The following is a 16,677-nucleotide window of genomic DNA, read 5'->3' on the forward strand; positions in this document are numbered from 1 at the left end:
AGTGAATTTTAAATACTTGATCCCCGTCCATTAATAGCAACATGCATTTAAAAGAATAACAGACAACTATACTAAATATTAACTTGAGAAAATTAAATAATTCAACAAATAGATGACAACAAGTAAATTAAAAAACATTAACAGGTAGATAATAAAATAAGATGCAAGCAGACATATTCAGTAACCAATCATAGAATGCTACTGTCCAGAATTTGGCAGACTGTCCAGATTTTTACTTTATATTTTTGTTTTTTTCCTCATAAAATTTGTGATTTTCTATCAAATAATTGAGAACTGAAGCCACTAAATAATGACAGATACTTGCGCTTCAGACTTCTTATCCTTCAGAAAACACACACTAATTCTTGAATTGTTGTTCTAGTAACTTTCTAATTTACCAGAGCAATATTTGAAATCCTTGATTTTGGATCTTTGTCTTCCCACTCTTTCTGGCTTTGTTTAGACTGTTTGTGCTAAGGCGTTGAGTCTGTGAATATAACTGTAGCACAAAATCACAGTATAGAATTAAAAATCAATTCCTGAATCACTTACACAGACTCATCTGTATAATGTAATCTGCCAGACCCATACTATGTCTATATATTTGTAGAAGCATTATCAGTGAAATTGAATGATTTAATAGTGGTAGGCCTAACAAAATAAACCAAAAGTAATGGTATAAACTAGATGTTAAGAACTGAAAAGTCCCATTTATCATTCTAAATATAATTTCTAGGATAAATGAGAGAGATGAAGACATCTTTCTAATTCTGAATGATATGAAAACTGTTAATAAATATTTATCTATTAACAATCATTTATTAACAATTATCAGCAACATTACAGCTGTTGAAAATCCAGCCTTAACAACTGTATCAGTCATTCAGTAACAGTCAGTGTATAACCTGCAAGGATAGCCAATGATGTTTCCATCCAGGGACAGTGGAATCAGTTGTTATATTTTATTAAGAAGAATGAGAAGACAAATTGTATTTCTTTCTGCAACAATAAGCAGAAACCAACACTTAAGAAGGATAGTGTTAATAAATTTCTCAAGAACCATTCATCCTTCATTTACCTTATAGCTCAAAGCACCTAAAATAAATATTATACCATGAGCCCCCCAAAACGTGCATGCTGATTGGCCAGCGTGCACGTTGTAAATCGAGTTATACTAATGGAAAAAGGTCCGGTTGCCCGGACTTTTTTCCATTAGTATAACTCTGTTTTTAAAACACTGTCTCGCTATGTTAAATGGGTTTAACATAGAGAGACAGCTTTAAAATAAGCAACGGAGATCTCTGTTGCTTATTTTAAAGCTGTCTCACGATGCTAAACCCATTTAACATAGCGAGACAGGTTTTAAAAAAAAAGCAAAGGAGAAAGCAAGATCTCCGTTGCTTTTTTTACTGTTTCGCTATGTTAAATGGGTTTAACATAGCGAGACAGTTTTAAAATAAGCAACGGACATCTCCGTTGCTTATTTTAAAACTGTCTCGCTATGTTAAACCCATTTAACATAGCGAAAACAGTTTAAAAAAAGCAACAGAGATCTTGCTTTCTCCATTGCTTTTGCCCACAGCTTTGATGTACTGCGCAGGCGCGCAGTACATCAGAACTGCCACGGATGCCAGACATCTGCGGAAGGGCAGTAAACAGGCATTATACTATGCCATTATTTAAGAAAAGTAATAGTTTCTTTTCTTAAATAATGTCATGGTATAATAGCAATAACCCACTTCTGGGTGTGGGTAATGCTGTATTTACCCACGGTTGGCTTTGTTTGGTCCCTCGGGCTTCGCCCTCGGGACCAAACCACGCCAACCGTGGGTAAATCCAGCATTACCCACACCCAGGCGTGGGTTATTGCTATATTAATCCTTTTTTAGCCTTGTACATTATGGTGAATGAGCTGAGTCATGAAGGTGATATTCTACCAACAGCAGTATATATCAAAACATAGACTACATTTCCCAGAGAACATGTTAGTGAAAGCAGTTACAGAATAATCATCATGAGTCAGGGAGTATACAAGGCAAAAGAGCACTAGAAAGGGAAAGATTTGTGACCTGGAAGGTCTTGGGAGGTAGTCTAGGATAAAGGCCTAAATTCAAGTGAGTGTTTAAAAGAAAGGCAGTTTAGAAGATTATCCTTGGGTAGGAAGAACTAGGATAGAGGCCTAAATTCAACTGAGTGTTTAAAAGAAAGGCAGTTTAGAAGATTATCCTCGGGTAGGAAGAAGGGTGTAACTTTGCCTGCTAAACCTGTTAGCTGAAAGGAAAGCCATGTTGCTTGGAGGCTGTTAAGAGAAGCTACCTTATATTCAACTATGTGGAGCTGTTATTCTGAATGAGAGGTGAACTGTTTTCTTATCTTAACCAAAAAATTCAAGTAGCTGAAAATAAAATATTTAGCTATGCCTTCCTTGCAGATATGAAGTATCATCACTGTATTCTATATTATATGACACACTGACTGCCCATTACAAACAGAGGCATTTGCCTACTAAGAACTCTGTTATATAAAATTTTAACGTGGCTATTGTCTCCCACTTAAAAAACTACACACAATCTGGGAGTAATGTTACCCCCTTAGAAGCAGCCAAGAATACCTACTGACAGTAGTCAAACCTAGATTCAAACCTTCCTCTGGTGAAAAAGCCTTCTCAGGAATAGGACTCATCATACGAAACCAACTACCTACTGATGTCAAAAAACCTTGACACTGAAGCAACATTCACAAAGTATCTTAGGCAACATTTGAACCTGCTTTTCAGACAGTGGGTAAATGTCTGCAGTTTTTTACAACAGGTAGTCTGGCATTTATTTATCCTAATTGTATATGTAGTAAACATAAAAACTCTGACTACATGTAAACACACTACTGTTGTATCTTTTGGCTTTTCCCAGTTAGGGGTCACCACAGCGGAACTCCGGTCTGTTAATGATTGGCAGTAGATTTTTACGTACCGACTTGCCAGGCCTGATGCACAACCTTCAACGAAGATATGCCCATTCACGCATGTCTCCACACAGAAGACGCTTTAGCTGAGAATCGAACAGGACAACGTCTTACTGTGAAGCGACAACGCTATTGCAGCACCACCACCATGTAAACACACTACTACCATACATAATACTGTAATCTAAAAAATATTACCCTTTACTATTTTATACGATTATTATCATTTCACTGTGAATCAGCTATGTGTTTTGGTGATTCCAATTCTTTGTGTATTAATTTAAAGTTTCTGTGCTTGGAATAGTTATTACTTTACTATACATATTGATTTATTTTCTTATTGTGCACTTACACCTAGGTTGTGACTGAAAAGAGTCAGTGGACTGGATTACTTACCTGGTTATCAAACTGAAAAATAAAATAAATAAAGGCAAACTGTGTCAAAACTATGAGCACTGCTTATTACATTAGGGAGAGATTGTGCACTCTTAGTGACTGAATTTGCTGTTTATTTCTTATTTCCTCATAACTTTCAAAGCCAAAGTTTGCTTTCTGTGCACAGAATTTTTGTAGAAAAACACAATAACAGCATTTTCTGTTTACATGGATTCCAGCATCCATAAACCAAGGAACTTATGTTTCATTTCCTTTAATAAATCTGTACTCAGACTTGAAGAGGTGGATTTTAAGACTGACTTATTTATAAACCCAAATGAGCTGATACACTTAATATGTAACTAACTATTCCTCATAATAGTGAAAGGTAACAGAAGGGTCAATCAATATACATGGGAGTTTAATAGTGTGTACATCATCTAGGGTGATACTGTTAGGTCAAGGATGCTCCATTAGAGAGTATAAGTACATCTGCCTGCCAATGCAAAACAAACATTTCAGTCATAAAAAATAACCTTAAATCACTGCATACCAATCCAGTTGTAAATAATAACAAAATCTTACCAAAGTTGTTTCATTTATAGTTAAATGGGAAGGGAAGATACTTATGACTGCGACAATGGATTTATAAACAGCCTACAGAAAGTGTAGGACTGTTTTACACAGTAGTGACCACACAACAGAGATTCCTTCTTCAAAATGATATCAGATAAAATGTCTTATGGAGATATCTATGATAAGCTGGGAAAACACTGCATGAAAAACAATATATAAATATATATATATATATATATATATATATATATATATATATATATATATATATATATATAATATTGATCTAGGATGGAGAACAGTAAATCTGTTTGTGAACAAATACATATTCATATCTAACATCTCCTTACTCTCCCTTCTTCACTCACTTCTTTACTATTATCAACTTTTCTCCCCTGGCTTTCTTTCTAAATATAGCATATGCCTGTTTTTCTCTCACTTCAAATTGCAATTACTGTTTGTATTGTATTAACCTACCTTTAACTTCTCTATAAACTGGCTAAAATTACTCTATTAAATCATTTTCATACAACTTGTATGTATTCTTAACCAATGTTTTATATTATGTCTAATTTGGTATAATTATTTAAACTGTAGTTGCTGTTTGTATTATTTTTAAAGACTGTAAAATTTTTGTTCTTAAAATGTTTTGTAATACTTTGGAGCTTTTCTCCCCAGGCCGCCACTGAAAATAGGCTCCCATACCTCTCAACCATACCGAATTCCTCAGTATTCACCAGTTTTGAAGGCAAAATAATGGGGTGTCACATTCCCTAGCGGTCCCTTCAATTCCTGAATTTCCCAGGTTTTCTTTCATTTTTTTTTTTTTTAAAGCTGGGGGTGACATCATCATGTGCAGGGGCATGCTCAATGACATCAGCTTTGTGAAGCAGCAGACTGCCAGCCTTTGCCTGAGGGGTGGAACTGCCGTTTAGCAGTAAGCAATCTAAATTACAATGCATCAGCAAGTTGGTGTGATTTGTGCAACTGCAGTTATGTGAAATACATGCAACTCACTGCTACTGCATTCTTGTAAGGGTCGCTAATCACATACCATTCATTAATAGGTTGCAGCAGAAAGCTTGGAAATTCAAACACACCACATGAAACCCAAAAGAGGAGATTTATGCAAATAATAAAACAAATGGCATAGCCTTCAATTACCAACTTAGGAAAGAGAAGTATGGTGACAGTTAGTTACAAACAGGTTGCAAAGGCTAGAGATAATAGCATGCAAACCTTGCAATAAATCCGAACTGGCTGCTGAAGCTGTACCACTGCAGCATGCACTTTGGAGATCTACAGCCCACAGAATGGGGTGTCCCAAGGACAGCATACTTAACCTGCAACACCTAAATACATACTAAAGTTTTGGTCATGACATCAGTAGTTACGAGAATAGTTGTCCAAATGAAAGAAGCATGCTAAGCTCCTGGTACTGTAAAGAAGGTGACTTATGTGCTGGAATCATTACATGCTACGTATACTCCCCTTTTTATAAAAAGCACTGTAAATGCCTACTTCCTCTGTGGAGGCCATTGCATTCTGGTAAATCCACTTCCTGAGTTTGGGCTTATCTGTTCCTTATCACCATAACAGGAACACACTGGTTCTTTATGATTAACCCCTGGCGTTTGCAGTGCAGGAGCAATTGAGATTGGAGAAATCACTTACTTTTAGCTCAGTACTTGCTACTCAAGATGCTTGGCTTTGCAAGCCTATGCTTATGTGTGGAGAAGAGGAACCCCCTTTAAGGGTAGGAAAGGATTGGGTTACTTGGTCTGCATTGTTTTTGTGATTAACACATTACTCTTTTTTCGCCATCATATCCTTCACTAGAAGAGTGAAGTTAAGGATTTAATTCTTCACAAGAGGGGGATCCCTGTCAAGGTAAGTGATGGATTGGTACAATGTAGCTGTCAGGAATGGTGAGGTGCCAGTGAATGCATTCCCACTGTCCTAGTTTCATAAATATAGTTAATGACTTGTTACATTTAATAGTGTGTTATATTTGACAAAGGCAGCTTAGAATTGCTCTGCATAACAATTTTGGACTGATATCATCTAGAACATTGGAAGGCACTTTCAGTGAGAAAAGCTATGAGCGTAAGTGATAATTAATTTGATATATTCGCTCACTATAATGAACATTGCCTGTGACAGACTACACTTCTCTTTTGATCCTCTGTAATAGCAGGCAGTGTAGCTGGTTTTAACTTTATAATGCCACAAGACTGAATGAACATTGTTAGCCATCTCTCTCTGTACAAATTGTGTGGGTGTAATGTAGTATTATTTCCCATGTCATGCTTAGTTGAAAAAACTCTAGCAAACTCCTAAAGCACCTGTTAGGTTCCAAACATTTTCATCTATGATTGCTCCAGATGGTGTCTAATATACTAACATTATATTGGGACACATATAATGGGCCAGTTAATCAGCAAGCAGTTAACTTACTGAAATAATTTTAAACCAGTTGATACTATAAATGTACAAAGTTTTGAGTGAGGTAGAGGAAACTAAGGGTTTGTTGAGAGAGTGTGTGGAGCTGTAGACTAGCAATGTAATTTAGCAGTTAAAATCAATGCTAGTAGAATTAGAACATGAGAATAGGTAGGTGTATACATTAAGTAGTTACAAGTGACTGGATATGGATAAGGCATGGGAGGGGCTCTGACAGTGTTTTTATTTAGATGCTTCAGTGGATTGTGTTGGTAATAAAATGGACATTGTATCAGTCCTTTAAATAGTATTGCAGTTGACAGCTGCAAATGAGGGTACTAGTATTGCAGGAATAAGCAGAGACACGGGAGTGGGGAGGAAGGTTGGTAGATTACAGGATAAAGGCGAGATGGGAGTAAATTACAGAAAGGCTATCTGCTTCACAAATCGCAATTTAAAAGAAACTGGAAATAACTAAGATGGGAACAGAGAGCTTGCAGGTGTAAAGTGCATAAATAAGAATATACTGTTCATTAATTAGCATGTGCATTTGTGTGTCTGCTAATATTTTCTGCATTCCCATTGTATGTAAATAGTCAAGTTGTGTACATTACTTCTTTGACGTTTGGTATTTAATGAACAATGTGAATGACTTTGTGCACGCACTTTACTGGAGATGGATAGACGCAGTTTATTTTTATAAAAGAAATTAGCATTTTAGTTTTGCACATGTTCAAATATATTAATATAAATAAAATACTATTGTTCTGTTTATTTTGTGTTTCATATTTCGTCTGTTCTTCAGTTTGTGTTTAAAAGTTGTTATCCCACAATTCCATTGGAGTGGAAGAGGTTACATACTTATATATGCAAATTTTATGTTAACTAGCATGCAGATTTTTGGCCAGTTGTATCTATTTTTTCAATGGCCTTTGTCCAGATTTTTTATAATTCCAGGTTGAGAGGTATGGCTCCAACCCAGTCAGACATTCGCAGTGATCAAATGTCAATACATAAATAAATAAATAAATAAATAAATAAATAAATAAATAAATAAATAATACAACATAGGATGCAGCTATGCCAGAGTAAAAAAATGAAATACTGGCATACATGAGGCAGTAGAAGAGTGAAATGATGAATGGCATGACATTTAACATGACTGGTGTAGCCATGTGACAGGTATAGCCATGAGACTGATATAGCCATGCGGCAGCAAAAACAAACAGCAAAGGTATGGATCACTGAAGGATGAACAGAGATATCCTATACCACATATGTGTCATGTGGTCCTGATTTTCAAAAGGTAGTATAGATGGCACATCCTACTGGAAATTTAAAATTCTGAGTAACAGGATGAAGGCAGCCACCAACAAAATGTCAGTACTGGGAAATAGCAAGCAGACTTTCAGCCAGAGGAGACAGGGATCTATGCAAAGAAGGTTTGCTTTCCTTTATGAATGCAGTAGTTTTGGAACTAATCACAAAATGTTCCAGGGGAACAGGGGGTACAGATCTCTGAATGAAGTTTGTGTGTGTGTGTGTGTCTGTGTGTGTGTGTGTGTGTGTGTGTGTGTGTGTGTGTGTGTGTGTGTGTGTGTTGGGGGGGTAAATCCCCAGAAATAAAGAAGAAACTTGAAGCCAAATTTTCATCTATTTTGATAATTCAGAAATGTAGCTTTCATCACATTGCTCTAGAGTCAGGTGATTATTATCCGCTACATCTTGATAGCAAGAAAGTTTGAGTGGCCAGTTTGACGTAATATACATCTTTCAGCTGTCATCATCTAAACTTTTGTATGTAATATATTATGCTACGGCCATTTATCAACAATTTACATTCCCTGTCATCTCAGAAAGCAGCCATTAACTTCTGGGCATTTCAAGGAACAGCAAAGGCTGGTGCTAAGGGTTGCATACACATGACTTGGCAAGGCCTCAGCTAGTAAACTGAGACAGCATAATTGAAATGTAAAGTGTATCATTACAGTGACTGGTAGGTAACATGCAATATAGATGGCATTGTGACAAGGGGATGGCATCACTAGCACCACTGTGAAAGGAAGATGATACTACTGCCACCAATGTAACACCCAAATGGCAGGATGCCACCTATTGTGACATCAGGGTGGCAGACACTGATGCCACCACTGCCACAAAATACAACCTGGTCCAAGGAGCATAAAGGGAATATGCACTGCTGTCCTGGGTATATGCAACAATCCTCTTCATCAGGACTAAACTGCACACAAGCCACTTACAGAGTTGAATCTTTGGTCAAGCACCACCAGACCCCTGTCTCACTGCTTTCTTTGTGAGCTAATGTCTTCCATTACTCCTTTAGCCATGCTAACTGCCTTTTAAACAAATTATTATTTACACGCACACACACTGTACACACACACACACACACACACACACACACACACACACACACACACACACACACACACACACACACACACACACACACATTTCATATTTCCTCCAGCTTTCTAACCTGCATAGTAGTACTGCTACCACTCTGAATTAGACAGGGACTGCCAGTTACTTGCTGTTGTTAACTAAGCCAAATATAAATACATCAATTAATCTCTTTAAGTGGTAGCAGGTCTAAGCTGTCTAATGATAGACATGTGCCACACAGTTTCTTGATCTATATTGTAAATAATGCTTGCCCTCTTCTCGGATAAATAACAATACATATATAAAATGAATGCCAGTCACAAGAGCTTAAAGGTGAATAAATTAACTTTACTTAACAGATAAAGAAAATAATACCAACTACAAGTTAAAATATATGTAAGATGCCAAACAGAAACAAAATAAAAGGCAATAAAAATAGGTAGGATGCGTACAGAAAATTCTGATCTCCAGATACTTACATTCCCTGGCTATCTATTACTGCAGAAGTACTGTTCCTAACTGCCATAAATTAGATAAATTAATAACTAGTACTCACAAATGTGTCTAACACAAACAAGACAGCATCTTCTTTATAGCATGGCAGACCACACAGTTGTATGCAATGTTTCTCGCAGGCCCAGATGGTCATCACTTGACACCATTTTATGCGACTGGCCAGAGAAAAACAAGTTGTACAAGTTTTTCAACTTGTCATACCAAGTTTCACAGGAGCAAATGCTTAATCGCATCAGTCCTGCAACAACACAAATTGCCAAAGCATAGTTGACTGTTTCTTCTTCTTTGACTCTACACCTATGTAGCTTAGTCATATACAAGAAATTAAACCCAACAGAGATTGCAACAATTATGTCTCAAAAATTACAGTTCCTGGTCTTTCACCTTTTTGCTACATTTGCAAGAGAAAACAGTAAGTCTGGAGATCTAACTCATTTCAAAAGACAATCCCTGTTCTTTTATATTCAAAATGACAAAAGTCATATATTCCAAGCTGTGAAAATAAGCATACAGATTGCAGGTGAAGAAAAGAGAGAAGAAAAAGAGAAAATACATTTTAACCTGACTTGGCATTACCAGTGACATCACAGGCATTATCATAAATGACTATTTATGATACCCAGGAAGTATACATGATACACACATCTGCAACATGAGTAACCTGTACCAGCCATTCAGGCATGGGAGGATACCACATGGACATCTGATAAGTAACAGAAAAGGGAAGATAATTTCAACTCGAATCTTCTATATTTTGAAATTGTTACAGACATGGTTATTATACACCTTATGATAATAATTTTATTGGTAATGTTTTTAGAAGTATATCTGACCCTTCCAGTGGTATCTAAGAAACATTTTCTTTCATATTATTTCATACAAACAGGCAATAAAGTTGCTACAATATTCATGTCCATCTTAAGATATGTTTCTGCTTTTTCTAGAGTGAGCCATGCAATTTCTTTGTCTCTTTTTTCACATTACACAACTCTAGACACATCAGGTCATTCCTTTGTTTACTGTGCATTCATTTACTATGATCCTTGTTTACTTACAATTTGTGAGCAATTTCTGACATCCAGCACCTTGTATCTGCCATTTCTTTTTTTACTTCCTATTACTGTCTATTATTTTACAGTAGCTAATCTCTCAGTTTAATACATACTATGGCATTTCTATTATTGTTTATTTAAACCAATATATAACTTTTGTGAGCAGTTTGTCAAATGTAAAATAATAAGACACTCAGTCCATTTATTTCAAAGGTCACATACGTTATTGCACTAAAAACACAGTAAACAGTAGTAAGTACTTTCGTATCTTACTGTACTTCTTCTGATTGTTGATGCTAGTGATAAAGTCTAGACTTACATATTGGGGCAGATTCAATAAGCACTACACAGCCTGCTAAGACCGTGTGCACATAATGGCATGACATGCACACAGTAGCATACTGTGTTGTATTCAGTAAGCTGCTCTACGTGGTGTGAGCCACGCAAACATGGTAACACCATGACATGCTAATTACAGCATAAGCAGCTGAATTGTATTCTAATCAACCAATCAAAGATGGAGGAGCTATGCAACAAGCTATAAAGCAACATTGTAGAATCTGTACTGGTTTTCCCTGCAAATTCCAAAGTCTATTGGAATACAGCCACAGAAAGGAGTTTACACAAAAAGAATGTTAGGGGCTACTGTTGCTTTCATTCATGCGTATGTGCAACAGGCTGAAGTCTATGCTGCTGCTGCTGCTGCTGCTAATAGACCAAGGCCAAGACAGAAAAGAGTATTCAGACCCAATTTTACTTATCACAATCTGCATGAGGTAGAAATTGCAGAGCAGTACAGGGTGTATAGAGACACACTACAGGAACTCTACAGCCTCTGTTGTTGTCAACTCAGACCAAGGGCAAATAGAGGGGAACCAATACTGATGGAGACAAAGGTATGTGTACCACTTAGAATTTAACTACAGGAACCTTTCAAAGACCAACAGAGTACATGCTGGGGGTGTCACAGGCATCAGCATCAAGGATCCTACAATCAATTCCTGAATGCTATGTTCCAACATGCCAGTAACCACATATGTTTTCCCTGAACATCTGAGGACAGGGCCACAAATATGCAGGAGTTCTCCCCTGTAACACACTACCCTGAATTACTAGGTGCCCTGGATTGTACACACATAGGAGTCAGAGTACCACCCAGGGAACAGGGAAGCATCTACATAAATAGAAAGGGCTTCCACTCTATTAACTGCCAAGTCATGTGTAATGTTAAGGGAATCATCTTAAATGTGTGTGCTGGCAACCCAGGCAGTTACCACAACTCACATATCTGGCACAACTCCCAATTGTATCAGATGTTCACCATCTGTGCCATGTTTCACAACATCATCCTGAGAAAATAGCTTCAGCAGAATCAACAAGGGGAATAGGCACACATCCCACCACCACTGGCAAGGTCACCACAGCCACATGCAGATGAGGAGTCAGAAGGGGAATTAGCAGCTGCTGTGTGTGTAGGCAGATGTAGGCATGCTCAACATGCCCTTGCATGGGCTAGAAGGCAGTGCATAGCAGATTCACTCACCACCTAATGGGATAAAACCTTCCTCCTATGACTATGCACATACATATAGTAACATTGATGCTAGGTAATGTTCACAACCTTTACCTACCCATGTAATGGATGTGTACTCCTAGCATCAGACAGAGTCAGCCCTGAACAAAAACTGTAGCAACTGCCAGATTTACAAGGTAAATGATGAACCTGGAATAAAACAAAAATGTGTAATACAAATGAATGGCATAGCCTTGAATCCTTTTAATTGGTAATGTAAGTAAGTAAAAGGTGATTGATTTGTACAGCAATGATTTCAAGATGTGACAGCAGTGACTTATGTGAATACGTAATAGGCCTTAAGCATCAAAGGTTCACACTTTCATACCTTTCAATAGTAGTGATGGTCACCGAATGTCTTCAGTTTGGCCTCATACTTTTGTACTGGCAAATCATTAAAGAGAGAAGTTAGAAATTAATGACACACATTTCAGATTCAGACTTCATAACCCTCAAAAATGTCATAAAAATACTGATGCAAAAACTTTTTGATTCTATCAACGTGTAAGACCAAAATATTTAAAAAGTCTCCCTATTGTTCGGCCTTTGTGTCACATTTTATTTATGGCTTGGTCCACCTGTTTTGCTGTAAGAGTATGGAAGGCATGTACACATTACAAAAACATGTAAGAAAGCAGTATTAACAGAATAGCATCACAAATACAGATATTCTAAGCACTAAGGCAACTATGCACCCTGAGCATCAGACACAAAGCTTATGTATCCCCGAATCCAGAATATAGAAAACAAGGATATGGCACAGTTATCATCACTTGCACAGGGTGTTGTGGGGAGGAGTGCAGGAAGCCTAGGCTGACACAAAAGGTAAGTGAGTGTGTGTGAGAAAGAAATAGAAACAGGCAGAAATTTGGATAAAGTATCAAATAGCCACTGAGACAGACTGAGTTTTAAGCCTCATGACTGAACCATGTAACTGTTGTGTGTCTGTCTGTATGGGGAGTCCAGGTGAAACTGGTGTGTAGGTGTCTGGAAGAAGTTCTGTGCTAGCTCTACATCTTGGTATGTCTGGCAGGTGTGAGCTGTGCATGGTAGAGGTGGCAATTCATCGACATTATATTCAACCACGAGAATTGCCTCTGCCAGGAGTTGAACTAGCACATGCACATCTACTTGCAGTGCTGCTACAAGAAAAATTACACAATTGACAATAGTTAAGTCTAGCTGGAAGATCTTCTTGGGACATACTTATCCTCCCTGAAACAGCAGCACCAACATCAATCACATGCTGTTGTGAACTTTCTACTGAGTTCTCTTGATCCCTGACAGTGGACAGGAACTCTTTGGTGTCAGTGATGGCTCTGTAGCAGCCCCTTGGTAGCCATCTGTTAACGAGCCACTGCAGCTGCTCTCCTCCAGGTTGATGAATTCATGTCAGTGGCCCTATGATGCACCTGATCATATATCCTACTGCAGCTCCCAACAGTGTTCACATCTACCACTATCTGCTGAAAATTTGCAATATTCAGGACATACCCCCATGGCCTCTCTCAAGCAAAAAGCCACCATATCACCTAAAGGCTTGCAGAAATGCATCACTCTCAGGGTCACTGAAAGGGGAGATTGGAATGCTTGGGTACCATAGTCCTAGGTGACATAAAACAAAAAAAAGAGTACACATAAATAAAAGTCCTGCTTAGACATAACACATAAGGAAGTAGTTTTTTTTTTTTTGTTATAAAAGGATAAAAGCACTTAATCTTTGTGGAATAAAGTAATTTAACTGATACCCACTGGTGCCATTTCTGTTCCAGCTCCTAACATTTTTTCTTGAATTTTTTTTTCAGTTCTCGGTATTTTCTGGTAAGTTTTTCAATATCACCCACTGGGAAAAAATCCAAATATAATCAAATATAAAAAAAGATTTATTTGATTTTAACATATCACAGTCAGGCAAAAAGCAAGGCTGGATCCAAAACTAGGGAAGTAGCAATAGCAAAGCAAACCTCTGTACAATTTTTTTTTATGTGCCAACATAGACATGGAACTTGGCTCCCCCACCCCCAATACAACAAGCAAATGACATTTTTCTAATAAACAAAAGAATTAGAACTTTCACTGAATTGCTATAACTGGTATCAAAGAAACTATCCCAAAAACATGTGAACACATTTACCACAGAACATTAATTTTGATGCAATTGAGATTTACCTGTACCTGTGGCCAGCACTCCTATAGAGGTGTCTATGGGCCATCCTAGAAGGCTAGCACCCCTGCATCATTTGCAATATAGGACATTTACATGCCATGGAAATAACAACAGAAGAGTGTAAAGAGAAACAATTGTAACATCTAACTCTTGTGATGAAAGTTAATAAGGCTGTGCAACATGCCCTGAGCAAAATTCCTATACCCATCAGTAAACTTCTAAAGAGTGCATACAGATAAAAGTAGCATTTGCTAATGCATATATAAAATATTTTTCTGTCATCTGAGCATATCCAGTATCTAACTGAAAAATGCAATCTTACCTTATCAAGATCAGTAGTCTTCTGTGCAGATAAATCCAGAGTAATAGCAGTCTTCAACTGTGTTATCCATATAAACACGTCTCCTCACATTCAGGTTCTCTAGCTATATGGTTACCTTTTTATAGTATAGATTTAGGGCTGTGAGCATGGTGAAGATGCAAATGAGGTGCAAACTCATTAGAATTGCTGAATCCCAAATTCTTGGTTCTGTGTAGCAAATGTAAACATAGTGCAGGCACTCCCTCAGTGTTTGTTGAAAATGGATTGCAACTGTGAACAATTAGTGAACGGGAAAAGGAAAACACAACAGCAATTCAGACTGCCTTACTTCCAGTGGGTGTGTCAGCCAGGATAGACTTAAAGTGTAGAAGTAATTGTATCAATGTTTTAAAAGTACGTAAGCAGCACACATTTCACAGTTTCTGTTCAGTGACATCTAACCTCCACTGAATTGGTTAAAAACTGTATATTATTACCATTTAATATTCTCACACATTTAAGGGACAATGATACCAATTGCCTTACAGACTGGATGTCTCAGATTACTGCACAGATAAAAGCAGATTGAACACCATGCAGAGATAAGACAGAGCTGCATTTCTCCAAACAATAGTCAGAAATGGTTGTGTGATCACTCATTGCACTACATCTGAAACTAATACATGTACAAACAAATCAGAAGTGCAAAAGTGGCTTATGTCTTGCTGATACTGTGGATGAATTTGGACTTGCTTGTATGCACAATGATTTTTATTATCTGCTGCAAAGCTGTTTATGTAGCAAAGAGGGATAAGACACCATTAACAATGTGTTTTGAAGGTTGATTGGTGTGAGAGTTCAAATAAGACATATGTAAAAATCTTTCATGTGTACTAACATATTTTATAGTGTTTTCTGTTTTATAGATTTTTTTCTTTTCTTCTTTTTTTAATGCCAATATTTGCATGGTGTTCAGCTTAGAGCAAACACAGGAAACACATAATCCCAATAGATGCAATGTAATGTACTTCTTAGATAATCAATACATCAACTACAACTGTGAATCACCTGTGTGGGTAGCACATCTGTTAAACACATTGATTCATACAGCATATATACTGTCTGTACATCAGGGTTCAAGTTCCACCTTTATTTTTTAAGAATGACACCTAATAAACACTGATCACAAGACTAAAACAAGTTTAGCTTTGCTTGTCTCATTTGCACAATGCTTACCATAGTGCAAACCTGGACTAGTGGCCCACACAGGAAGGAGACAGTACGGAGATATTCTAAATGTAAAAAAAAATACATTGTTGCATTTTTTTGCTTTCTATAATGCAACACCACTTAGTAATGTTGTGTAGTGGTTAACAAGCTTCCCCAATACCTGTAGGGCTGTAATACAAATGGTCCTAATACAGGAAATTCAACATATTTTTACTGTTGTGACATTTCAGTTTATAGTAATGAACAGGAAAATATCCAAGTATTATTTCAATATTCCTGTGGCAACAGCTGTAAATGTAGGGCTTCCATACACATGGCCTTGTCTTCTAATACAGGAAATTCCAAACATTTTTACTGTTATTCTGTTTCACATTATATTAAATATTACTTATAACAATTTAAACATAATTATAAATAACAATAACTATGCATAGCAGTGGAGGTCATGTGAATTATATGTATGAGGGATAAGACATCCTTACTGTATTTTGCAGATTCAAATGTATGACTGACGGTATACTGTCTGCTATGTTTTGGTTAGTATAATTCTGCTATATGGTCTTAGATGGCCTTCACACCTCAATACAACACATGTACACATGAATGTATAAACAAGAACCATGTCAGGTCACACATGTACATGGTTAATCCCTCAGTCTCTCATCTGTATTTATAAAGAATTCATGACTATGTCTGATAAGCACTTCTTCTGTGGCAGATTGAAAATCTCTGCTGTGGAAGAAAATGTTTTGTCTCTTATGCTTAGGTTTGAATCTCACACTGTAAAATCAATTTTATCAATGTATAAAGCCAAACCAAACATGTCAGGTCATGATATTTATGTCCCCAGTGCACGTCTTTAAAGTTAAATCACCTAACAGTTACAGCAGCAAATAACCCTCAAACTAATATCAAGTGTCAGATTAACCTTCCAATTTCCAAAACTGCTCTCTGTTTCCCACTGTTGCTCTCCACTTAATGTCACACAAATATGGTTGGCATCATTGCTTAGGTTTGCACACTACCAGCAAATGTGGGAACACTCATTGGTGGGAAATCATTATCTATTGCTGTGTTT

The 16,677-nt window shown here is 37.1% G+C and overlaps 1 protein-coding gene across 1 annotated transcript in view; it reads right to left on the reverse strand.

The window, feature by feature from the left end:
* TEK (TEK receptor tyrosine kinase) overlaps positions 1-16,677 on the reverse strand; it is a 767,861-nt gene that overhangs the window by 462,927 nt on the left and 288,257 nt on the right. The window lies entirely within an intron of this gene.

This window comes from Protopterus annectens, chromosome 2.part0, assembly GCF_019279795.1.
Source record: "Protopterus annectens isolate FY-2018-M chromosome 2.part0, PAN1.0, whole genome shotgun sequence".
Lineage (NCBI taxonomy): Eukaryota > Metazoa > Chordata > Ceratodontiformes > Protopteridae > Protopterus > Protopterus annectens.